Here is a 27962-nt window from a genome sequence, read left to right on the forward strand (position 1 = left end):
AGTGTTACTTTATTTTCAAATATTTGTTGCTTTTTCAAGTATATGAATTTGTTAGTTAATTCTCCCTTGATGTCATTTTGCTAAGAGAGCATGTTCTGAATTATTTTTTTAAAGTTTTTGGAATATTTTGTGACTCAGTTTGCAGTCTCTGTGAATGCTCCTTATGAACTTTCAAAGAGTGCATATTTTTCAGTTCAGTATACTGTCTTACACATGCCAGTTAGGTTTAATGGGATGATAGAATTGATTCAAGTCCTATATAACCTTACTCATTTTTTTTTTGTCTGCTTTTTTTCTATCAATTACTACAGGAGAAGTGCCAGTATCTCCAATTATTTTGGTGGAAGTGTCTTTTTGTGTTGAATTCTCTGTTTCTGCTTTATTTAATTTAAGCTGTATTTTAAGGTGCATACATATTTCAGATTTCTACATCTTCTTGATAAATTAGTCAGGTTATCATTATAAAATTATCTTCTTTATCTTTGGTCATATTATTGTATTGAAGTTCTTTTTTTTTTTTTTTTTTTTTTTTTAGATGGAGTCTTTCTCTGTCACCCAGGCTGGAGTGCAATGGTACTTTCTGGGGTCACTGTAACCTCCGCCTCCTGGGTTCAAGCAATTCTCCTGCCTCAGCCTCCCAAATAGCTGGAATTACAGGTGTGTGCCACCACGCCCAGCTAATTTTTTGTATTTTTAGTAGAGACGGGGTTTCACCGTGTTAGCCAGGATGTTCTTGATCTCCTGACCTCATGATCCACCCACCTCAGCCTCCCAAAGTGCTGAGATTACAGATGTGAGCCACCACAACCGGCCTGAAGTTCATTTTTTAAGATACAAATGTAACCACTCCAGTATTTTCTATGATGCATGTTTGCCGTAGGACAGATTTTTTTAAAAGATTACTCATAACTTATCTGTGTCATCTTATTTACTATATTTTTTTGGTTCGGGAGCTTATAGTAGGGTCTCGCTTTATTATCCAGACTTACAGTGTGTGTCTTTTATAAAATATATTTAGTTCCTTTTCAATTTTTGTAACTATTGGTATTTTTTAAGTTGACCACTTAGCATTTTGTTATTTATTTGTCCTATTGTTCATTCTGCTTCTTAATCTTTTTTATACCTTTGAGTACATAAATATATAAATTTAATCTTCTCTATTGGCCTTTATTTGCATATCGTTGCTTTTGTCACAATTGTTCCCTTAGGATTAAAATTATTGTAATTAACTTAAATTGACATTAAGCTACTTTACATAGCTATAAGAATGTTACAACAGTATCATTCCGTGAGCCTTCTCATTCTTTGTCATATCATTGTCATACAATTTACCTCTATATGTTATAAACTCCATTATGCTTTGTTTTTATTTTCATAATTCATTATATTTTTAGTAAACAGAATTTCTTTTATATTTATCCACAGGTTTACCATTAGCATTATTTATTTTTTCATATATCTAATTTTCTACCTGATATAATTTAAAATCAGCCTGAATAACTTCTTTTAATATATATATATTCTAATATTGCAGGTCTCCTGGTGTTAAACTGTTACAACTTTTGTTAATATAAATTTTTTTGTCATATTTGAAGAGTATTTTGTTGAATATTAAATTCTAGTTTAATAGTAATTTTATTTCATTATTTTAAATATATTCTGGTTTTAGTGGGCTTTTTTGACATGTGATGTTTCTGATGATAGGACATTACAATATTTCATGTCCTATTAATAATCTATGTTTTTCATGTGGCTGTTTAAGGTTTTTTATTTAGCTTTTGTATATTTAACTATATTGTGCCTAGGTGTGTTTTTTGTTTTGTTTTGTTTTTAGTTTATTCAACTTACAGTTTGTTATATTTTTTGGGCTTATGGGTGGTTAGCTTTCAATTAATGTCAATATTTTACCATTTTCTATGCCTCACTATCTTCTCATTCAAAGTCACATATTTAGATAATTAGATATGAAAACACTGGATAGTGATGCTGTTCACTTGGTATAGCTTGGTTTTTATCTATGTTGCATAGAATCTGTTATTGTGTTTTCAAATGCGCTCATAGTTTTCTGCTTTGTGTTTTCGTTAAGCCCATTTAGTAATTTATTTAAAATTTTAGATCATATTTTTCTGACTTCAAATTTCCATTTGAATTTTTCATAATTTTGATATTTCTATTTAGATTTGCTATTTACTCACACATTATATTCATCTTCATATTTAAATTTAAGTCATTGATTGTTCAATATAACTGTAATAACTGTGCTAATGTTTTTGCCTGCTAATTCTCATATTTATCATCTCTAGTTATGCTTTTGTTAAAAATTTTTTTCTCTTATTTCTGCATCTTCCTTTAGATTGTGTAAGAGCGCATGCAGCTGTCACTCTAGAGTTACAGTATTTCTACATCTAATTTGTGTCCTGTCTAGATTTACACTTAATGAAAAGAGTGTTTAACATAGACTTCATGCTCTGGGCACTTGGAATTCCAATGTCTTTTAGCACTACATAAACTCCACAGTTTCTGCAGAGACCAGATCATAGAGTGCCTTTTATTACATACTAAGTTGGTATAATTTCTTATTTAAGGTAGAAACCAGTCAAATTAATCGTTTAGACAGGCACAAATGATATATATTTATTGAATACATACTCCGTATTAGGAACTTAGAAAAATCTTTACTTACATATAATTACTAAATTCTTGCAATAGTACTGAGAAGCAGTCATTATTCTCCACACTTCAATTATGAGAAGAACTAAAATTTAGAGCTACGTAATATTTTATCTGTGAGCAAACAGATAGTCAATGTAGGCCTAAGATGTAAGCCCAGGTCTGTCTATTCCAATTCTGAAACTATAACCATCAATAGCAGTATTGAAAACTTATTTCAGTCAGGCAAAAATGGAGGTAAAGACCATTTCAGAAGATTTTGGTCAATACAAAAAATAATAAGTGTGTGAATTAATTAAGGCAGTAGGAATAATATTGGAGAAAAGGATATAGATGCAAGAAATATTTAGAAAATAAAATTAGCCATATATGGCAATTGGGATACATAAAGAAATTGGGTTGAGAGACCAGGGAAATGTTAACTTTCTAAAGTTTCCAGGTTGAATGGCAGAATTGCATGCCATTATTGTCACAGAGAATAAAGGATTGGAGAATTTCACTTATATGCACATTAAGCTGCCTGTGTTTTGTCCAGATGCAGATTATGTTTTGTATAATTGAGAAGTTCCAAAGGGAAGCCTCAACTAGAGAATTTGATCTCCACATTATCAACATTTCAGGGACTATTAAATCAAAGCATGAAGACAAATTAATGTTTTATAGTGTAGAAGACTTAAGCCCAACATGTTATTCACAATAGTCTGAAAAAAATGTATATTTATAGAGGGAGGTACAGAGAGAGAGACAGAAGCAGAGTAATACTCTATATAGTTAATAATATGTATGGATAGAAACTTGATTAAAATATAAATAAAAATTAGCCATACCTTACAACTTACTAAATATTATTGACTAAAATAAACCAATGTATTTGTATTTCATCTTTTATTTATTTGATAAATATGTTTTGAGCACCTGTCAGGCTATTCCAATTGATCGTCAAACAGAAAACATTTTACCAGTCCGTTATGCCAGGTACCAATGCTTCTAACAGGTATGAGACACTATTCTGACTAATAATTTTACAATTTATGAAGAATTCCGTGAGCAGAAGCAGGAAGATGGGAGAGAACATGTCAGGTTTTAGGGTAATGAATACAATAACTTGGCTGGAGCTCAGACTTTCCCTAATAGCCCATTACAGAATCCACTTTCCAAGCACCCTAAAAACTGCTTTTAGAACGTAACAAGGATCATTGATGTTTGTGCTATGATCCAAAAGTATTAGTATGCCGCAGAGAAACTACTTATTCAACTACATTTTGCTTAGTAGATATTTGTTTTTACTCCACAAAAGATTAATATCACAGAATGACCTCAGTAAGTCAGTTTGGAATAAAGTGCTTTCTCACTCAAGTTGTTTAAAATATGAGTCTATTTTACCCCTCTTCAGGATTGCTCACAAGCAAAATAATAGATACATGATATTAAAGCATATCTAAGATCAATTATATGAGTTCAGAAACAATATTAGTTGGAAATATCTCTTACTCAAAGTAATTAGATATAGCATTGCTTCTAATATTTGGAACTATACTGAAAAGATTTGATTCAGAAATATTTATAAAGAAGTTAATAGTGCTATACTGTTAAGGATCATACAAAAATGTTACTGGAAGTATTTAAAGCAAAATAAAATAAACTAGAGGAAACTTGCTTTTTTTTATTCTTATACATTGCTTTACTTTTACTAATTTCCTTGGATATTTTTGCTGTGCCTGCATAAGAAGGGCAATTGAACACTCAATTTTAAAATTCAGCTTTGAGTTTAGTCATTGTGAATGCCCTGGCACCCACCCGCATCATGACAGTATAACTTTGAATGCACTTGCTCCTTCAGACTCATTTAACAATTGTAAATACTAATTTCCTATGTATCTGGTTCAAACTGTGACACTATAGTACATGCATGACTGTATTGGCATCCAGGCTTCTGGGTACTGCTTTCATATTCCTTAGATAAAAACTGCAATAATTTTATTATAAAATAACCATTGATTACTTCTAATCATCAGAATTACGTTAAAGGGCATATGTATTTTTATTATTTTCTAAAAAACTAAATAGCCTCAGAGGAAAGACCTCCAGAGCCTAGTTTTAGAGGTTATCAATGAAATAGTGTGTTATCCACATTTTTACTCTGGAGTGAAGCCTTATTATTTCAGTGAAGTGCTTCCAAAGATTTTAAGTACTTCACTCTTAAATATGAATGGATATGCTAGGTTCAACCAACTTTTAAAAGAAATATCCAAGATGAAAGAGAGAACCAAAATAAATTTAAGAATGAATGAATGATTAGAGTCAACTTAGGAAGCAGAAAAAAAATCATTTTAAAAACACATTATATGCATGGAAAAATAAAAAGATATTTTATACATAAAACAATGGGTTGTATGGAAAAACATAGAAAAGATAGCCTTTGAACATTAAAAATATGGCAACCTCAATAGAAAACTTTAATATGTATTTTGGAGCTACAAATGAGTAAATTTCCCAAGAAGTAGAACAAAATGATATAAAAAAGAAAAATATGAGAATTTTAGAATATCTCTACTGGAACTCAAATATCTAACTAACATAGGAACAGAAAGAAGATAAAACTGTTTTGATGTGCACATTGAGAGTGTCCACTAGAATATGCAGCACAATAAAAGAAAAGGAGCCACATCAAGAAACAATGCCATGAAATTTACTAGCCATGTATAAAGAGATCCCAATCTCCAAATATTTGTAAACCAAAAGTATCTGAGACAGGTCCCCAACAATTTAGAAAGTTTACTTTGCCAAGGTTACGGTCACACCCATAACACAACCTCAGGAGGTCCTGGAAACATGTGCCCAAGGTAGTTGGGGTACAGCTTGGTTTTATACATTTTAGAGAGACATGAGACATCAGTAAATACATGTAAGATGTAAATTGGTTTTGTCTGGAAGAGCAGGACAATTCAAAGCTAGGGCTTCTAGGTCATAGGTAGATTTAAAAATTTCTGATTGGCAAATTGTTGACAGAGTTATTATCAATAGGAAGGAAAGTCTAGGTTACAATAACAAGATGTAGAGACCAAGGTTTGTCATGCATATGAAGCGCCCGGTAGCCAGCTTCAGAGGCAATAGATTATAAATATTTCTTATCAGACTTCAAGAGTCTGTTCTATCAGTAATTCCAAAAGGGAGAAGGGTGTAATAAGGTATGTTCAGTTCCCCTTTCCCGTTGTGGCCTGAACTAGTTTTTTTGATTAACTTTGGAGTGCTCTTGCTTAGAGGAGAGTTCCATTCAGATGGTTAGGGGGTTTATAATTTTATTTTTTGCTTACATTCTCCTCCTTCTGACCAAGATTAGCCTGAGGCAACATCAATGACCACCAAACTTTTATTTTGTCCCATAGTATTGCCAGGATGGCATGGCTGCCTGCCCCAGTTTCATCCTGTCCTTTGCTGGGACCCTCTATGACCAAGAGACTCAGAGACAAAAGACTTATAACCAGTTAAATATTCTTGACCAGGGAGAAACTGATGTAGACAGGTATTCATCACCCTTTAAAATTTGTAAAGTAATATAAAAGCCAACAAACAAAAAGCCAAATATTGGATGTGGACAGGCATTTATTACCCTTTAATATTCTTAAAGTAATATAAATGCCAACAAACAAAAGGGTATAGTACAGGTTACAAAATTCAGTTTAGGTATCTTTAACTTCTATGTATAGAGCTACTGTAATCTTGGTTTTAATTACAGACTTATAGCAATTAGCTATATAAAATGTAAGCATTGTTAAAACCATTTAAGCTAAGGAATTCAGGGACTTTTGTTGTGCTGCAATGCTTTTTGTGCTTTTTTGGTAATTTGTCCTGTGGCGGCTTATCAATTATATATATATATATATATCTGGATACATTGCATAACTAGGAGAATTATACCCACAAGGCTTTGTCACGAGGTATCTTTATTTCCTCTCAGTAATAATTTTCTTTTAATTCTATAGGGAACAGAAAATTTTTTATGAATGGGTTGGATGAAATGGTGCCACGTATGTAATAACCCAGGTGGCCATGTCCCTTATTTTACCAGTTGTTTAGCACCTCCTTTATTTGGATGGTCTAATCTAATTATAAACCTCAAAACTGGCCATTAGAATCTCATATACCCACCTCTTCACTGGGCCAAAATGGTGGGTGCTAGTATAGTTTCAGCAGCAGGGCATTTGCAGTGATAAATAGATCAGGCCCAGTGGGATTCCAAATGTGGGAAATATGCAGCCTTTGAAAAACCATCTCTAGTCTTCCTAATACTGTGATTCTGGTTTTCTCAGAAGTAAAATTACAATACATGAATAATATTAATAATTTGATAATTAAAAGATAATGTGTGTGCCAGAACATAAAAAGGAATCTATTCCATTAGGGTGCCAACTAAAAACATGAGGAAAATTATAACCTATTGCTCTTTTTGATGATTATTGTAGCCAAGAAATAATTAATGATTTAATCTGAACTCAAAAATAAAAGTCAGAGCTTGAACTTAGTAATGGGCATTTTAGGTCTCTTTAAAACAATTTCTCTTTTTTTCTAGCCTTCCCTTTCTATTAAACAGAGATTATAGTAAGACGAATTTGTGTGTAAAGTAAGTTTTAGGTTTATTATACTTGGCTTGATTATTCACATAAAGTGCATCAAGAATTGATTGGCTGTATAGATTCTTTTCAAGTTGGCTTTCTGTAACTTTACCTGAAAATATGTCATTCAAGTCAAAGCCTTGGTAAAATAATCAGTGTCTCCAATTGTGTCTTGTTTCAAAAGAAAAGATGCTTACTAAACTTAGGCAAATAGCTATATTACCATAAAATCAGAATATTCACAAATAGCTTTTAGATTTGGGATAATTCAGATGGAGAGAAAGGTAAAATTTGCTCACTAAAACATACTTTATCTAATTGCTCTAAACTATAAGTAACTCAAAGGAAAAATATTTTCTTAATTATTCTTTAACAAGAACAGTAGATTCCAAACAGGATTTGTTTGCTTACTTTGGAACTGCCATTGAAAAGCCATGCAGTTCTTGTCAAGTAAAAGCTGTTTATCAGGCACGGTAGAATCTAGCAATGTTAACAGCCACAAATCCATATAGGTCTACAGCAACGTCAGTTCTTGCCTCCTCAACAGAAATAGTTCAACCAGGGGGCATAAGGCACAGGGATAGACTGTGGTGAGTTTTAGAGCAGGGATGAAAGTTTATTAAAAAGTTTTAGAGCAGAAACAAAAGGGAGTTAAAATACACTTAGAAGAGGGCCAATTGGGCAACTTGAGAGATTTAAGTGCATAGCTTGACCTTTGACTTAGGATTTTATATGTTGACATACTTCTATGGTCCATTTTACTTCTTCCTTGAGTCTTGCCTTGGGGTGAGATGTCTGCTTGCACAGTGGCCTGCCAACACTTGGGATGGGCCACATGTGCAGTGTGTTTAATTAAGTTTTACACATGCTCATTTGAGATGTTTTTCCCTTAAGTCATGTGTTCCTATAGGTAGGTTATATACCAGCTAAACTCTGCCATTTTGCTCTTAGTATGCATGTTTGAGCCCACTCACCCAAATCCTGAAATATTATTGGAAAGCTGCTGATCACCAGCTTCAGGGTTCTTTTTTTTTTCAATCTATTGGGTGACTGCCTTTTCATGGTGCCAGCTGCAACTAATTGTTATTTAAGAGAGACAGTTTATCAACCACCTGACCATCACCTATTGGTTGCCTGACATTCCTGGAGGTGTGTATTTGGGGTGGGGGGATCTCCTGTCCTGCTCATATCTGCCTAACAAATTACTGTAACATTTCCCCCCTCAAGAGTCCAATACCCCAATTCTTTGGGAAAAATTGATGAAACTCAGTATTCTATAACTGCTTCCTGCTGATGGGGGTGTGGTGGTTGTTTTGTTGGTCTTGGCCCCTTGCTAGCTGTCAGGACAGGGTGGTTCCATGGGTTGGTGAAAGTTGTATCCAGCCAAGTCCAAGAGAGACAGGGGAAGGATTTTACTTCTGTTGTGTTCCACAGATGGGCGTCTAGGTATCCTCTGCAAATGCAGAAAACTGGTGTGGGCACTTTAATGTTGAGGGACCAGCAGGGTCTCCCTTAGTCCATCCAACCTTTGAAAGTGTTTTTAAGATGTTTGTTTTAATCTTATCTATTTCAGGTTTATTTATTACATTTTACAATAGTCATCTTAGGATTTCCACCCTGATGGGATGAGTCCTTTGACTCCTTATTGCTGTAAAACCTATGAGGGCCAGCCAGTTTGATAAGGCTTCTCAAGTCATTGTTCACTTTACACTATACCTTCCGATTTTAATAGTTACTTGATTTTGCCTATCCCCTACATTGACTATCTTCTTGGTAACAACAGATCTCAGAGTTACTTATTAGTTTTTTTGCTATTACAGATAATAACTAAGTAATTACATATTTTTCTTTTTCTTTATTAGTTTGCATTTCCTTATTCATTCAGTTAACCAACACCCTGGGAGTATGATCCATCTGTAAATTCCACTGGAAACTTTTACCGTTAGTAACTGAACACAGCCCTGCTGCAACTCTATACTGTGGGTGACTACATCATCACCCAAGAGTCAAAGGCTTCTCATTTCTCATTCTTTTATTTCTCATTATTCATTAGCTTTATTTACATATTTTTTCATTTATTTTAAAGCAACTCTTAAGTAACCTCTAAACTAGAAACATTATATTTTATTTTGCAAAAACTATATCATCATGTTTTTATAACTGTAGTGAAAACATTTTACTCTTCTACTATTTTGACTCATAGAAACCCAAATTCCTAGTGGGAAATCTAGGATCACTTAATTTAACAGAACAGGACTTTAAAATTTTAAATGACTGCAGTGAATTGAGATTAAATTTGCCAAATTAATCTTACCAAAGTTTACTAGTCATATGCACTAAGAAGCTTCTGAGCTAGCTTTTATTAGTCTGATAGGCACTTATTTTTTTCAAACCAATTGATTAGAGCTCTTTTATATAATTGGTACTAAAATGTTACTTCCACATGACATATGTAAATATATAGACATAACAAACACACAGACAGAGGCAGGTCCTATAAAAATTTTTATTTGCCGGTTTTCAGTAATTTTTTATTACTTTAGACCATTAACTTAAAAAACTTTACAGGAGCCAACAAAAGTTGAAGGGGAAATTTGCCATCCTAGGCTTTAAAAGAGAAAAAAGAGCAGAAGCAGTAGGGTTCAACTGAATAACTTCTGAGGTATCAATGTGAAGAATTTCAAAAAGAAAGAGATCATATAATTTAAAAATTAAAAACTTTTGGCCAGGCATGATGGCTCATGCCTATAATCCCAGCACTTTGGGAGGCCGAGGCAGATGGATCACGAGGTCAGGAGATCAAGACCATCATGGATAACATGGTGAAACCCTGCCTCTAATAAAAATACAAAAAATTAGCCAGATGTGGTGGCGGGCGCCTGTAGTCCCAGTCACTCAGGAGGCTGAGGCAGGAGAATGGCGTGGACCCTGGAGGTGGAGCTTGTAGTGAGCCAAGATTGTGCCACTGCACTCCAGCCTGGGGGACAGAGTGAGACTCCATCTCAAAAAAATAAAATAAAATAAAAACTTTTTACAATTTTATTCAGTCAATATTATAAGAAAATTTTGTTCTAACCAATTCTTTAGTTTTGTATTAGTGTTTTTCTTTTCTTTTTTTTCTGAGACAAAGTCTTGCTCTGTCGCCCAGGCTGGAGTGCAGTGGCGTGATCTCGGCTCACTGCAACCTCCACCTTCTGGGTTCAAGTGATTCTCCTGCCTCAGCCTCCTGAGTAGCTGGGATTACAGGCAGGCACCACCACGCCCAGCTACTTTTGGTATTTTTAGTAGAGACCGGATTTCACAGTGTTGGTCAGGCTGCTCTCGAACTCTTGACCTCGTGATCCGCCTGCCTTGGCCTCCCAAAGTGCTGGGATTACAGGCGTGAGCCACTGCACTCAGCCTGTATTAGTGTTTTTCAAATATCAAATTATAATTTTTAGAAAGACTATCATAATATTCTATAATTATAATCAATCACAACATTTTTAGAATTTTTTACAAACTTTATTACTATTTGCACAGACCATTCATGACATGCTTGGACTTTCTGGCTTGTTCTTAACGTTCCTGTCTCTTAAACAAGCAGCCATTTTATTTTAGGTCCAAATTTACTGTGCATGGTTCTTTCTCATAACCATTTTTACCTCAAATATATCTTTATATCCATAAACATTTTTTACATCTCTTTTATTTTCTGGTTCCTTTTACCTTCTTTCATAAATAACCTCTGGATAGCCTATGAATTAGAAAAAATACATTTTTTACAAAAAAGTTTTTCTGCAATTTATTAAACTGGAAATTACTCAGATATTTAATAAATACCTATTATTTAATTTTATATAACTTTAGATTTTAAATTATATGAAAATTATATTTCTAGGCAATTTATTTAGATTTATGTGATTAATTTAATATTATTTTATTTTTATTTTTTTATTTTTTGAGACAGAGGCTCACTCTGTTGCCCAGACTTGAGTCCAGTGGCAAGATCTCGGCTCACTGCAACCTCCACCTCCCAGGTCCAAGCAATTCTCCTGCCTCAGCTGCCCAAGTAGCTGGGATTACAGGTGCCCCCCACCATGCCTGGTTATATTTTTGTATTTTTAGTAGAGATGGGGTTTCACCATGTTTGCCAGACTGGTCTTGAATGCCTGACCTTGTGATCCACCCACCTCAGCCTCCCAAAGTGCTGGGATGATAGGCGTGAGCCACTATGTCTGGCCTATTTTTATTATTTTTAATAGTTTACATTATTTGTGAAAACTGTGATAGTCATCAAAGTTATTTCACTTTTAGCCCTTTTAATAGCTTATGAATTTTACGTTTTCCCAAATAAAAATTTTATGGTTAACTATATGAGTATTATGCAAATAACTCATGATTTAGATGTTTTTATTAAACAAACAGTATTAAGTATCTTATTTATCAAAAATAACACAGATTATTCTCTTTTATGCTGAATTTATAGTTTTATAATCTTATGACTAATTTTGACACCTCATAACTGTCAGAATTAAATAGAAAACCTCTTGATTCAAAAATTCTAAGAAAATATATGCTGACAATTCTTAAGACATTTCCAATATTATTTTACCAATAAGTTTAATGCCAGCTTATTTATTAAAAATTGCATTTAAGTAATGTGAACTTGAAAGGCATTTTGGATTATTTACCTGTTTTATAAGTACTCCTTTATTATAACCCATTTGGGTACCTTGTGGCCACAACACATAACAAAATACATGTACGTACATATAAACACATCTGAACATGCATATACATGCACAGACAAATTCTAGAGCTTTTACATCAGAAATCTAGCATGAGTTGTCAATATAAACTCACCAGTTTACAAAAAAATGGATAGATACAAATGACGTTTTTTGTTTGTTTTTCACTTCAGCACTAGTAGAAAAGTAACAGCAAACATAAAGTAGGCAGAAAATAAAACATAGAAATAAACACAGAACTTAGGAACTTTACCATTGCAAATCAACCTTTGGGCTCTGAGCTTCCCTTCATGTAATTTGCCCAGCAGTTTAAAATGTGCACAAGAACAGACCAAATGGGTAACCAGCTGGATTACTAGAAAACCTGGCATACTCTTTTATTTACACAAACACTTGCAAGTAAAGGCACCATAAAACCAAACAGGGTGCTTGAAAAAGGGTCTTTCTCTTTGTCTTTCCTCATTCTTAGATGATTTGTTTCCCCAATTTTTTCTTAAAATGTGGAACTGAGCTTTGGCTTAGGGTTTTTAGTGTGGTGGATTGAAGTGTGCTAATTGTTAGTAGGACTCCACGGTGCCACCACTGAATTGTTTCCACCCTCTTACATGTCTCAGCTTCTCTCTCTAGAGGTCTATCACCTATGAAAGGGTTCAAAACACTGATTAATCCGCTCTTATATGCCTTTCCTGGATGAGCCTTTTTAAACTAATTTTGTTGGGGAATCCCTATATAGCCACTGTACAATTTAGGAAGTCAACCCCCAGACACTCCCAATCAGCATTTAGTCACCCACGGGTGCCTTTTGGCTGGGAGGAGCAAAATGCTTGTTTGCTTTGGAGCTAAGGAGCTCAATATATGATTTATCTATGAGAATGACAGTTCACTTCATTATGCAAATTCACGGAAAAGCTGATTGAAATTAATTTGGGGAGATACGGCAATGGAGGAGACTCTTTCGAATGCACTACTAAACTGTAATTTGGATGCTAAACATCTTCCTAGGAAGAAAATTAAAAATAATAATAAATGAATAAAAGCTAAGACCACTTCATGTAAACTTTCCTCAGCCCTCAGCCACTTCTAACATTGTAGCTCAGAATCTCTTTTTGGTTACCAATTTCTAAACCAAAGTACCTGAGGTAGGTCTTAATAAATTTAGAAAGTTTATTTTGCCAAGGTTAAGAACACACCCATGATATAGCCTCAGAAGTTCCCTACAACATGTATCCAGGGTGGTCAGGGTACAGCATGGTTTTACGTCTTTTAGAGAGACATGAGACATCATTCAATACATGTAAAATGTACATTGCTTCAGTCTGGGAAGATGGGACCACTAGAAGGGAAGCTTCCAGGTAATAGGCAGATTTAAAGATTTTCTAATTGGCAATAAGTTGGAAGAATTATTATCAATATAAAGGAATGTCTGGGTTACAATAAGGGGTTGTGCAGACCAAGGTTTTATCATGCACATGAAGTCTCCAGGTAGCAGTCTTCAGAGAGAATAAATTATAATTTTTTGTCTGACTTAAAGAGTCTTCTCTATCAGTAATTCCAAAAAGGAGGAGGGTATAATTAGGAATGTCCATCACCCTCTTTGTATCATGGACTTAACTAGTTTCTCAGGTTAACTTTGGAATACCCTTGCCAAGAGGAAGGGTCTGTATTGGTCAGCGTTCTCTAGAGGAACAGAACTAATAGGATATATATATATATATACACACACACACACACACACACACACACACAAACACATATACACACAAAAAGGGGAGTTTATCAAGGAGTATTGACTCACATGATCACAAGGTGGAGTCTCACGGTGGGCCATCTGCAAGCTGAAGAACAAGGAAGTCAATCTGATTCCAAAACCTCAAAAGTACGGAAGCCAACAATGCAGTCTTCACTCTGGGAAGAGGAAGGCACAAGCTTCAGAATACAGGGAATGTTACAGAGGAAAAGTGAAATCCCACAATGACCATAGTGCAACAGGCCCAGAAACAACAGTATAGATTGATTAAGAAAGAAGAAGAGCAGAATAAATTATATCTCTTTGAAATAAAGTTTCAATTCATATTATATAATGTTTTGGTGGTTTGGAACACAATAGTAACAGAAATTTTACAGAATTGATTGATCATGTTTGAAAACAATGGAAACAAATGAACACAATCAGGGCAGCTATTAACCAAAGAAAATACAAACCTTTTACAGGAAAAAGAATGTAAGAATTGTGAAATACTTGCCTCAGTAAACACTACATTTTTTAAAATTGGGAGCAGTATATTGGGAGCATAAATATTAGTGGGAGGAGACACTTGAGAATAATGTCTTTACCAAAGAAATGAGAAGTTAATAGAGGGTATTGAAAATTGATAAACCAAGAAATAGCAGTGTGTAGGTATTTAGATAAAAGCAAACATCAAGTGAAATAGCTATATTTGATGAAAATAAGCAACTCCGGGAAAAAGAAACAAGCATTGCGTATAGGTGACATTGTATACTGATGTTTTTAGGTATAGGCCTTATAGCAGTATTTGATATCTTAATTTTATCTCTATAATATTTTGATTAAAATATTAATGAATGAATGAATTAGAAAACTTGCTATTTGAAAGACAGAAAAAAACAATTTGAAAAAATACATAGGAGAAAAGACTCATCTCATCAATTCACATATGACCATAAATTGCTCTTCTAAGAACCAAGAAGTTATCTTTATAGCTAGTCTCCATCCCACGTGCTGCAACGATGAAAGAGTTTTTAGACCCTGAGGAAGAAGCCCATTTGTCTCTGCTTAAATACTGTCAGTAATATGACATTTTATCTTAGGCTCACTTGTATGAGGGTTATTGATCTCTAATTGGAGCTGTGCCACTGTGAGAAAATTCCTATTATTTTAATGTCCAATGATTCCAGGATAATGGAAAAATAGCATCCTTCATTTGTCCTTAATGTATAAATGAGACATATAAATGTACCACAACCTCTTTAAAGGCTTTCAAGATTCTCATCTTTTCTCTCAACCGTCACCATCACTTTCTATTCTCCTTATTCCTGTTATGCCCAGAGAGTAAAACTAGAAAGTGTTCTATTTCTCCTTGACTATGTTTTATTTGCCCTATATCTCTACCCACTCATTAATAAGATTAATAAAGATATGTAGACAGCCCACTTTTCTAGAGAGGTCTACTCTGACCATACTATTTAATATTGTAAACTTCACTCTACTTAATATTATCTCCACTGTCTCTCCATACCTCTTACCCTGCTCCATATTTTTCCTAGCACTTAATACTTTGATTATTTTATTTATTGAAACTCTCTAGACAATAGGACGTGTTTTCTGTGACAGCAGGGATTTTGTCCATTTTGATTGCTAATGTAGTTTCAGTGCTTACAAAAAATACCTGTCATACATACAATCCTCAACAAATACTTTTGAATGAATAAGTGTCACATTGTTGGTTTTTTATACTGACGAGGAATGTTTATAGACAGAAGACAGAGAGTATTCTTGGTGACCTTAGGCAAACTTCTTAGCATGTCAAGGCCTCTATTAATCTGTAAAGTCTTCTATACAGTCAAACCACATTCATCTTGTGCTCCAACTGTTGGCAGCATATCAAATTTAGAAACATAAGACTAAGAGAAGGCTGAAGTGTCTGAGGCACATGATCTAATGAAGAAAACAAACATATTCAAAAATCATTACCACACAAAGTAATATATAATGGCTCAGAAAAGACCATAGTTAGTTGGCTGATACTATTTCTAAAATATATTTTTTGAAATATCCTCTGGTAGTATTTACAATTGTGTGGATCGAGAAAGGGAAGGAGGGGGAAAAGAAAGGAGAAAAAGAGAGAGAGCAATTAAGAGGTAAATTACTTTTGAGATTGGATTTTTAAACATTAATATGGCATGTTACATTTATTAAAAAAAAACCCAAAGATGTCCCTGGGTAGGAAGAATAATGGTCCCCCAAATATTTCCAAGTCCTCAACTCTAGAACTTATAAATGTTATATTTTATGGGAAAAAATAAGATTACAGATAGAGTTAAGTCTGCTAATCAGTTGGCCTTAAAAAAGATTATCTGGAATTAACTGGGTAGGTACAACGTAATCACAAGGGTGCTTAAAAGTGAAAGAGAAAAGCAGAAAACAAGGTCCGAGTGGTACAATGTAAAAAAAAAAAAAAAAAAAAAAAAAAAACTTGAGTTGTATCTGGCTTTGAAGATGGATGGAGGCCATGAGTAAAATAAATTGGGTAGCCTCTAGATGTTGGGAAGGGCAAGAAAATAGATTGTCTTCTAAAGATACCAGAAAGGAACACAGCCCTGTTGACACCTTAGTTTTAGCCCAGTGAGACTCATTTCAGACATCTGACTTCCAAAACTATAAAATCATAAATTTATGTTGTTTTAACCTACTAAGTGTATGGTAACTTGTTATAGTTAGAAATCAAAAACTAACATAATTTCTATCTTTTGTATTCAAAAGATAAACACTTAAGATAGATCCCTAAAAATTATGAAACCAATATTTTAGGTTCCCTGACATTTGTGGTATAGAAAGACATCAATGAACAATTTGTATTTGTTGTTCCTTTTCTTAAATGTCATTACACCATATGTATTAACACCTTTCAGTTAAGAGAATGATATTTTATATCTTCCTCACTGCTGACTTATTTGACAATGCTATTCTTAATGTGTTTATAATTTCTGAAGATATTAAAGTATAACCACATCCTGTTTATGTGGCACTGTAGAGAAATTGGCCTTCCAAATTAGTGGATTTTCTAAATAAACTCAATCACTTTTGGGTGGTGTGTGTGAGCATGCTTGTGTGATTAAATTATAATATTAAAATTTTTCCCACTTTTATACTTTTTGAAGCTGATAAATTAGTGTATGTAACAACATTTTTTATGAATATGAGTCATTATTCTGAACATAAATTATATGCCATGCTAAAATACTCCCACATGTTGTTATTTTCAGGCTCTATTAAAAGACATAGAGTAATTCATGTCTTTTCAAAATAGTTGTAACTAGTTAATATATTATTCTGAGCACATTTTCTAACAATTATTCTATCAGAAAAAGGTATAACAGAGTGGACGAGAAACAAGAACAAAGGCACTAAGATAATTAAATTGAGTGTAGCAGTAAATTGAACACGCAAGAATTATTGCATGAACAAAGTTAGTGACCATGAAAATGGAGAGCAAATGATTGATTTAAGACATGGAAAGAAAATATTGAAAAGAATTTGAAGCTTCATTGGGAGTAACAGAAAATGATACATTGAGGATGACTTATACAATTCATCTCTGAGTGATATTGTGGATGTTGGTAACCACCGTAATATGGAATATGAAAAGAGGAGCAAATTTTTATGAAAGTATGAAGGTTTCATAAAGGGATATTCTGAATTTGAGATGCCAGAGAGACAACCAAATAAAGATTCACTACAGAAGTTGGATATTTGGAGCTAAGTGTAATAAACAATATGTTTAGATTAACATGATAAATGATAAGGCATTGGTGTAGATTAAACTATAGTATAAGAAGAAGGCTAAGAATAAAGTTACGGGGCACAAAACATCTAATTTTGGGTTTAGAAGAGCTTAAGAGTTAAAATCTATAAATGATATGTATTATTCCATTTCCACACTGATATAAAGAACTACCTAAGACTGGCCAATTTACAAAGAAACCAGGCTTAATTGGCTCACAGTTCCATGGGCTTAACAGGAAGCCTAACTAGAAGGCCTCAGGAAACTTACTATCATGGTGGAAAGCAAAGGGGAAGCAGGCACATTCTCACATGGCAGAGCAGGTGAGAGAGAGTGCAAAGAGGGAAGTGCCAGACACTTTTAAACCATCTGATCTCATGAGAACTCACTCAATATCACAAGAACAGTCAGGGGGAATTCTGCCCCCATGATCCAGTCTCCTCCCGTCTGATCCCTCCTCTAATTTGATATGAGATTTGGGTGGGGACACAAACCTAAACCATATTATTCCATCCCAGCCTTTTCCAAATCCCATGTCCTTCTAGCATTGCAGAATACAATTGTCCCTTCTTAACAGTCCCCCAGTCTTAACTCATTTCAGCATTGACTCAAAAGTCCACAGTCCAAAGTCTCATCTAAGACAAGGTAAGTCCCTTCCAACTATGAGCCTGTAAAATCAAAAACAAGTTAATTATGTCCGACACAATGTGAGTACAAGGATCTTGTAAATGCTTCCATTCCAAGATAGAGAAATCAACCAAAACAAAGAAGCTACAGGCTCCATGCAAGTTTGAAACTCAGCAGGGCAGTCATTAAATCTTAAAGCTTCAAGATGATATTCTTTGACTCCAGGTATCATATCCAGGCCATGATGATGCAAGAGGTGGGCTCCCAAGATGTTGGGCATCTCTGCCCCTTTGGCTCTGCAAGGTACAGTCCCCAAGGCTGCTTTCCTGAGCTGGCATTGAGTGTCTGCAGATTTTCCAGGTGAACAGTGCAAGCTGTTGGTGGATGTACCATTCTGGGTTCTGGAGGATGATGGCCCTATCCTCATAGATCCACTAGGCAATGCCCCAAGTGGGGACTCTGTGTAGGGGCTCCCACCCCACATCTCCCCTCTGCACTGCCCTAGTAGAGGTTCTCTATGAGGGCCCTTTCTCTACAGCAGACTTCTGTCTGGACAGTCAGGTGTTTCCTTACATCTTCTGAAATCTAGGCAGACATTCCCAAGCCTCAACTCGACTTCTGCACACCCAAAGGCCCAACACCATGTGGAAGCCACCAACGCTTGGGGCTTGCACTCTCTGAAACAATGGTACAAACTGTATCTTGGCCCCTTTTAGCCACAGCTGGAGCTGGAGTGGCTGGGATGTCCTGAGGCTGCATAGAGCAGCTGGGCCCTGGCCCTGGCTCACAAAATTATTTTTTCCTCCTAGGCCTCCATGCCTGTGATGGGACAACCTATCATGAAGGTCTCTGAAATTCCCTGGAGACATTCTTCCCCATTGTCTTGGCTATTAACATTCCACTCCTGTTTACTTATGCAAATTTCTGCAGCTGGCTTGAATTTCTCTCCACCAAATTTTTTTTTTCTTTTTTACCACATGGTCAGGCTGCAAATTTTCCAATCTTTTATGCTCTACTTTCCTTTTCAATATTAGTTCCAGTTTCAGACAATCTGTTTTTTCATACATACAAGCATACACCTTCAGAAATAGCCAGGTCACATCTTGAATGCTTTGCTGATTAGAAATTTCTTCCACACGATACCTTAAATCATCTCACTGAAGTTCAAAATTCCACAGATCTCTAGAGCAGGGGCAGATCTCTAGAGCCAGTCTCTTTGCTAAAGCATAGCAATTGTGACCTTTACTTCAGTTCCCAGTAAGTTTGTCATCACCATCTGAGACCACCTCAGCCCAGACATCATTGTTAATATTACTGTCACTATTCTGGTCAAAATTATTCAACAAGTTTCTAGGAAGTTCCAAATTTTCCCATGTATTCCTGTCTTCTTCTTATCCCTCCAAATTGTTCCAACCTCTCCTGTTACCCACTTCCAAAGTCACTTCCACATTTTCAGGTATCTTTAAAGCAGTACCCCACTTTTGGTATAATTTTTCTGTATCAGTCTGTTCTCATACTCCTATAAAGAACTACCTGAAACTGAGTAATTTATGAAGAAAATAGGTTTAATTGTCTCAGTTCTGTAGGCTTAATAGAAAGCATGACTGGGAGGCCTCAGAAAACTGATATTCAGGGTAGAATGTAAAGGAGAAGCAAGCACATCTATCCATGGCAGAGCAAGAGAGAGAGAGAGTGAAGGGGGAAGTGCCACACACTTTTAAATCGTTAAATCTCATGAGAACTCACTCATTATCACAAGAGCAGCAAGGGGGAAATCCACCCCCATGATTCAGTCACCTGTCACCAGGACCCTCCTCCAATTTGACATGAGATTTGCATGGGGACACAAATCCAAATGATGCCAGGGTCTGAGATTTTATTCTACCAAACAAGCTAACAAAGTCAGCCAGTTTTATGAATGCTCTCAGAATCTGTGACACTTCTGATACAGAGACACAGAACTATATTGCTCATGACAATAGCTATAGCCAGAGCATGAGCATTGGCATCAGTTATCCCACCCCTAGTTCTCATATAGCCATATGACATTTGCCAGATGATACTTGCACATATAGTGGGTTCATTATAGGAGAACAATTGTGAGTTTAGGAGACCTCAGTATTGTACTATGACCCATAAGCATGTCCGTCTAATGCTCTTAAGGGAGAACATATATCTTCCAATGCTTTAAGAAAAGATACCCTTTGCTCCAAAGGGAAACACTATATCTTCAAAGGTTTTTACCACACATTTTTTGAAAGGTAGAATGGAACAAGGGCAGTAATTCCTGTACTCATAAGCTAGACAGAAACATGTGATACCCGTAGGACATAATCTCCCAACAAAGAGAAATACTATCAAGGAATGATCATCAAGATTGAAAAAAACAGGAGGGAAGAGAAATATGGAAAATGAAGTGGAAAGAGTCTTCTGAGAGTGAGTTAACAGCAGTAAATCTTGACAGAAATTTCAAGTAGAATGTGAATTATAAACAATCTATCTATTTTGCACCCAGAAGTAGAATTGTTAGATCATAGATTATTCATATGTTGAGCTTTAAAATATATTGCCAAATGACTTTCCAAAATGTATATAAACAATTTATACTCCTACCAGCATAAATGACAATTAGAGAAAATCTATACCTTTGCCAACATTTATCATTATTTTTATTTCTAGCCATTCTTTGTTGTTTGTGGTTATATGTCACTGTGGCTTTTATACACATTTTCATGATGACTAATGGAGTTGAGCACCTTTTGATAGGTTTATTGGTCATTTGAATAACCACTTTTAAAAGTCTCTATTTAAATGGTTTTTGTCCCTTTATCTATCGGATTTTCCTCTGGCATTTTAAAGATTTTTATTAGTTCTGGAAATAAATTTTATATTGAATATAATTATAATATAAACTACTACTCTATAAATTTAATATTTTAAGGGCATGTAAAAGGGAGAGAAACTCTTGATTTTAATGTATTACATCAATTGTTCCATTTTGGTTAACAGTTTATGTACTGTTTAAGTAATCTTTGCTGTCTCAAATGTATGAAGAAATACTTCTATATTTTTGTTTTAGAATACTTTTTATTTTAAATTTAGTTATATGATCTAGTTGGAATTTTTCTGTATGGTGAAATGTAGGAAAACATTTTGGTTTTATCTATATGAATATTTTTATAGTTTATCTTAATTCAAAGACATTGCTATATTACTTATATTTCAATTTGTCACACAAATATTTCTAATTTCTTATGTTCATATTCATGTTGTCTACAAATAATGAGCTTTATTTTTTCATAGTACACTGGATAAGATATCCAGTATAGGTTTGAATTGAAGAGAGAATAATGGGCATTTTTATCTCATTTTTAATCATGAGAGGGGAAATAGGGAAATGTCGTATTTTACTAATTAAATTTTATATTTGCTGTAGATTTTAAATATATACCATTTGTCAGATAAAAGAAATTCCTTATATTCCTTGCTTACCATAGTTTTTTTTTACATTGAATGATTGTGAAATTTTCTCAAATCCTTATTCTGCATTGCATCTATGAAGATGACTTACTACTTTATTATCTTAATGTGATAAAAGAAGGTAATTGTTGTTAAAATGTGGTCTGCCCTGCGTGAGAAAATAATACCAACTTGTTAATGATGTATTGTACCTTTAAAAAATCACTGGATTCTATTTGTTATTTTTTAGAATTATTGAATTTATGTTTATGAACGTGATTACCCCTAAGTTTCCCTTCCTGTTATTTGTTATTCACAAAATTACACTGACCCCATTACTCTCTATATCCAACCTCTCTCTCTTTCCTTCTCCCCTTTTTTGTTTCTCCAAGAAAGTTGTGTACAATTAGTGTCACATTTTATTAAAAGTTTGGAAAAATTCAGAAGTGAATACATCTGGCACTAAAGATATTTTGTAGGGAAACATTTATTTGCCAATTTACTGACTTTAATAGATACAGTGCTATTTATATATTTTTATTTTATCTTGTGTCAATTCTGATAATTTGTGTTTTTCTAGGAATTATTCAATTTTATGCAAAATTTTATTTGTACTTTAAAATTTTTCATTATGCTATTTAGAAATCTTTATAAAATTTGTAAAATATCTTGTGATAGCACCTTTTTATCCCTGGTATTTCAAATTTGTGTCTTTAATTATTTATGTATTTTAATTTTGCTCAATTTGGTTAAATGTCTATCAAATGTTAATCTTTCAAAAAATCCACTTTTGGCTTTGTTAATAAACTAACTTCTATTGTTTATTTTGTATTTAATAAATACTCTTTTTATTTTCTAACTTCTACATTTTTGGTATACAATAAGATGTCCTTTTACTCACTTCTTGATATAAATATTTGGTTATTGATTTTTGACTTACCATCTTTTCTTATTTATAAATTTTTGAATATATATTTTCTTCTCTGCACAGACTTGCTGCATTCCACAAGTTTTGATATGCTGTATGATCATTAGTTTACAAATCAAAATGTTTTAATTTTCATTATGATTTTTAATTTGATAAATTGCTTTGATGTATTTTGCTAAATTTCTAAATAGTTGAACTTTTTTTATTGCATTATTGATTTTTAGGCTTAATTCCACTGTAGCCGTAAAATATACCTTGAATGATTTCAATGCTTTAAAATTTCTTTAGATATTTTTAATAGCCTTACATGTGGTCAGTTTGGGTAGAAGTATAACGTACATTTGAAAACATCAGTTATTAAACAGTTATTTACAACTATTTCAATTTGCAAATTGGGTCACTTTTGTAAATTCTGTTAATTGAATCATCTGGAGATGAAATGTTTTTATTATTTTCTTGTTCTATCAGTTACTGAGTGTGATGTTTTAAAATTTCCCACTGTGATGATGGATTTATCTATTTTCATTTTTATTCTATAAAATATGGCTGTATATTTGGAAACTCTGTTATTTGGGGGATACATGTTATAACTGTTACATTTTTTCCAGTGGATTGACCCTCTTGATTGAATGGCAAATTAAAAAATAATAGCAATATAAGCAAAGATGTAAAGCAACTGAAACTCTAATGTATGAACAGTGGATGTATGCATTTATATAACCACTTTGGAAAACTGTTCATCATTATCTACCAAATTAAAATGCATGCATAGCCAATGACCATTCTATTTTATTTTTATGTATATACCCCAAAAAGATTTATGATTATACAAACTAACATATATGTTAAAGAACATTCATTGCAAAACTATGCAGCTCAAACTATAAACATTCCAAACGTCCAACAGTAAAATTTATACATAAATTTTGGTATATTTATTTCATGGAAAAATATACAGAAAGTATAATAAATAATTATATGTAACAATATAAATGAATGAAAAGGACATAAATGAATGAAAAGAATTGTGATCAATTCTTTTGATCACAATGATCAAAAGAAGCTAGACACAAATAATACATACTTATATTTCCATTGATATAAAGCTCAAAAGCTTTTAAAAAAGACAAAACTATGCTATAATTTTAGAAGCCAGTATACTAGCTACCTTTGTAGAAGAGGGAAGATATTTTGGTTCTGAAGAAAGCTGAAGGGCTATTTTGGATGTTGGTAGCAACCTATATTTTTATGTTTATTACATAGATGTGCTTTACTGTGATAATTCATTGATGTGATATTTTTATGTATTTTTCTATGTGTATGCTATACTTTAACAAATTGCTAAAAAATGCATTTTAAGAATGCTAGTTATATTTCTAGTGCAATTTATTTACTGTGAAGAAAATGTCTGAGATATATGACATATGATCTTCCTCAGAAAAAAATGTTTTAACAACAAGCACCAATTTCATTTTGTCTTCTCTTTCCCATGTGCATGATGTATTCCCTTGCTAAACTTATTCAAGACTTTCCTGCTGCTATTGAAATAAAGACAGATATATTTAACTTGGCCTTTAAATTCTTGTATGATTTTAACCCTGTTTGTCATTTCAGCCTCATTTTATGTTATCTTCAATCTTCATCCAAAGCCCCATGTGACCTGAGATTGGACCTGTTGTTGCTCAACATTGGATAACTATAATTTCCCGTATATGGTAGGTAGTGTGTAATATAAAGATGAACTGAATAAGTAAATAATTCAACAAACTGACACAGAAAATAACTAGAAAAAATAATAAATTATTAATTATTTCTAGTTTATTCTTGCTTTCAGAGAAAGGAAATATTGGTATAATGAAGAAATTCAGTTCATAGGTTGTATAAACATTAATGTTAAGAAACCAAATTTAAACCAAAAATAAAATTTTAAGCCCCCCAGCCAAGCATCTAAATGGACCACATCTTTTGGCCAAGAGCATTCCAAAATTAACCTGAAGAACTAGCTCAGACCATGATGGGAAAGAACCAAGGATACCCCATTATACCCTCCTCCCTTTTGGAATTACTAATAGAATAAACTCTTTAAGTCTGATAAGAAACATTTACAATCTATTCTGTCTAAAACCTGCTACCTAGAGGCTTCATGTGCATGATAAATCCTGGTCTCCACAACCTGTTTTTTGTAACCTGGACATTTCTTTCTATTGACAATAACTCTTTCAATCAATTGTCAATCAGAAAATCTTTAAATCTACCTATGACCTGGAAGTCCCCAGTTCCAGCGGTCCCACCTTTCTGGACCAAACCAATGTACATTTTACATGTATTGATTAATGCCTTATGTCTCCCTAAAATGTATAAAATCAAGTTGTACCCTGACCAATTGGCCACATAATCTCAGGATCTCCTGAGGGCTGTGTCACAGTCCAGTTGTCCCTTATATTGGACTCAGAATAAATCTCTTCAAATATTTTACAGTTTGACTATTTTTGTACACACAAACAAAAAATAGGCTAAATCTTAATATATCTTCTTGTCTATGCTCAGGCAGTTTATATCTAAACATCTTAGATGAATAGGTTACTGGTATTTTAAGATTTAAAAGAAAAGTACAAGATTTTTATTTCATATGACACAAATAAAATACCATTTTCACTCATCTAACATGCGGATTGACAGATTGCAGATATCATCCATTACCTGAATATTACAGATACTAAATTTGGAAAATAAGGGCTCAACCTAGTCATTTCTCAGAAAATTTCTTCCTAATACTGGTGAGTTACAAAATCTGATATGTTTCAACTCTTAGGGTTATTATTTTCTAATAGTGCATGTATGTTCTAGAAAGGCAGTGTTATGCAATACAAAAGAAGCAATCTTTAATGTAGAAGACTGATTGTGTTTAAGTCACATATCTGCCACCATAAAATCACAATCAAGTCACTCAACTTTTCTGTATACTTTTTCTGTATTTTTTCTGTAACATTGTTTGGTAGGAAAATCAGGAGTCATTATAACTCTGCCAACTGCATAGAATTAATTTGAGGGAATCAACTGTAGTAATAAATGTGCTTTGAAAATTATATATTCTGTATAAATTTAAAATGTAACTAAATAGTCTCATTATAAGTAAGAACTACAGAAAACAAATAAGATTCATCTTTGTTGAGGCTTATATCCTCTATTTGCTTAATATGCATTATCTCATTTAATACATGCCAACAGTTTTAAGCATTAATTATTTAACATTACCAACTTATAGATCAAGGAGCAAATTCATGTACAGGTTAAATCATTTTTCTAGGATTACATAGTGGTGTAGCTGGTCTTTCTTGTGCCATACTTCATGCTTCATCAATATTATCATGGAAAATCATGTTGTCTCCCAGAAAATATAATACAGCCCATTGGAAAAAATCTCACATAATTGTAAACATTTTTAGTCATTTTATCCAATATTTTGAGCAACATCCCAAATACAAATCATTTTACTATAATGTGACTGAGGTATGTCATGTCACAATTTTAAGTATAGGAAATTGTTTATCCTATAAACCAAAAAGCAACTGAGACAATTTAGAAGTTTATTTCACCAAAGTCAAGGACAATGCCCAGGAGAAAAAAACAAAATAAAATAACAGAAACAGTCTATGATCTGTGTCTTTCTTCAGAGATTACTTTGAGAAATTCAGTATTTATAGGGAAAAGCGGGCTGGAGGGAATAGAGGAAGGGTTTGGTAATCCACATGTTGCAATAGAAAAGAAGCAGGTAGGGGAATAGCCAATTGTGTACTTGTCTCATGCTCAGTAAATCAAATTTGCACTTTATATAACATAATGTGAATATAGAATAGCTGCCTGTGGAGATATTTAACCTTTTATCTGTAGATATCTGTTTAGGAAAAAAAGGAAAGGCCAGTTCTTACATGACTCTTCTTACAGCTTTTTTTCTCTTGTCATAGTTAATTGGGGTCTCATTTTTTTATTTTCCTTTCACAATCTTAAAGTCAATTGCTCTTGAACATGTGAAATAATATTTTTCTTCAAAAGTCTAATTCCTGGATAAATGTACTTCTAGGAGGGCCAAGAATTATTGCGGTCATGCATCACTGCATTTCTTCCTATGTTACCTAAGCTAAGATTGCCCTGGTTACCTAGGGTGCCCAATGCATGTTTAACAATGCAGGAACAGGTGGTGGTACAAAATAGAATTCCACTAACTGGCCAAAACAAATAGCCAATATTTTTTTTAAGGGCACACTTTCTTTTCATTTGGTAACATGTCATTAAAAAAATACTAGTCCCCAGCCGGGCGCGGTGGCTCATGCCTGTAATCCCAGCACGTTGGGAGGCCGAAGCGGGCAGATCACGAGGTCAGGAGATCGAGACCATCCTGGCTAACACAGTGAAACCCTCGTCTCTACTAAAAATACAAAAAAATTAGCCAGGCGTGGTGGTGGGTGCCTGTAGTCCCAGCTACTCGGGAGGCTGAGGCAGGAGAATGGCGTGAACCCGGGAGGCAGAGCTTGCAGTGAGCCGAGATTGCGCCACTGCACTCCAGCCTGGGTGACAGAGCGAGAGTTTGTCTCAAAAAAAACAAAAAACAAAAAAAACCAAACTAGTCCCCAATGTTTTTTCATACTATCTGATCTTATGCCATTAACAGAAATGCTGGTAGCCCTGCTATTTTTTCATATATTTATAGATAGTATTTCACCTGAACTTATATTTTATCTAGCTGTCACCAAATTTCTCAGATTGTATGCAATATTAATCTTTTTAGTAATAAAATTTCATTTATAAACAATGCGTTGTTAATATTAAAAAAAAACTGTAGGATCTACAGGTACAGCTGAGCAGAGATCTAGCTTCTATATTATTACAATAATAACAGATAGCCAGTGCTTTTAAGAGGTGTGTGGTAGAGGGAGGTGTAATGCATATATGATCATTTTGGGTTCCAGTTCTTTCTTTTTCTTGAAGAATTGGTCCACTTGTTTTGTTCTGATAATTGCTGTGGGAGTTTGGGTAACTTTAGGCACATGGAATGTTTGAGATGTGAAAGCCAAGGGGAATTAAAGGATGATTGTTAGTTAATGGCAATGCAAATCATGCATGACTCATCCAGTTAAAGCTCAGTTGAACTCATCTCTCTTACATTAAGCACGTGTATTATTTCCTGATTTTTTAAAATCAAAAAGTGCACATTTCACATAGAAGTTCTAGAAAAATTATTTGGAAGTGATTGGTACATATGCATTTTAATCAGACAAACAAAGCATAGTTTCTGGGTCATCTGCCATAAATATTTTTGTATTTTAATTTTATATTGCTAACTACAAAATGTTTACTAAAACCTTACCTGTAATATACAGTTAGTTAAAATAAAAGTACATATTGATTTTATTTT

The sequence above is a fragment of the Pan troglodytes genome, chromosome X (genome assembly GCF_028858775.2).
Source record: "Pan troglodytes isolate AG18354 chromosome X, NHGRI_mPanTro3-v2.0_pri, whole genome shotgun sequence".
Classification (NCBI taxonomy): Eukaryota; Metazoa; Chordata; class Mammalia; order Primates; family Hominidae; genus Pan; species Pan troglodytes.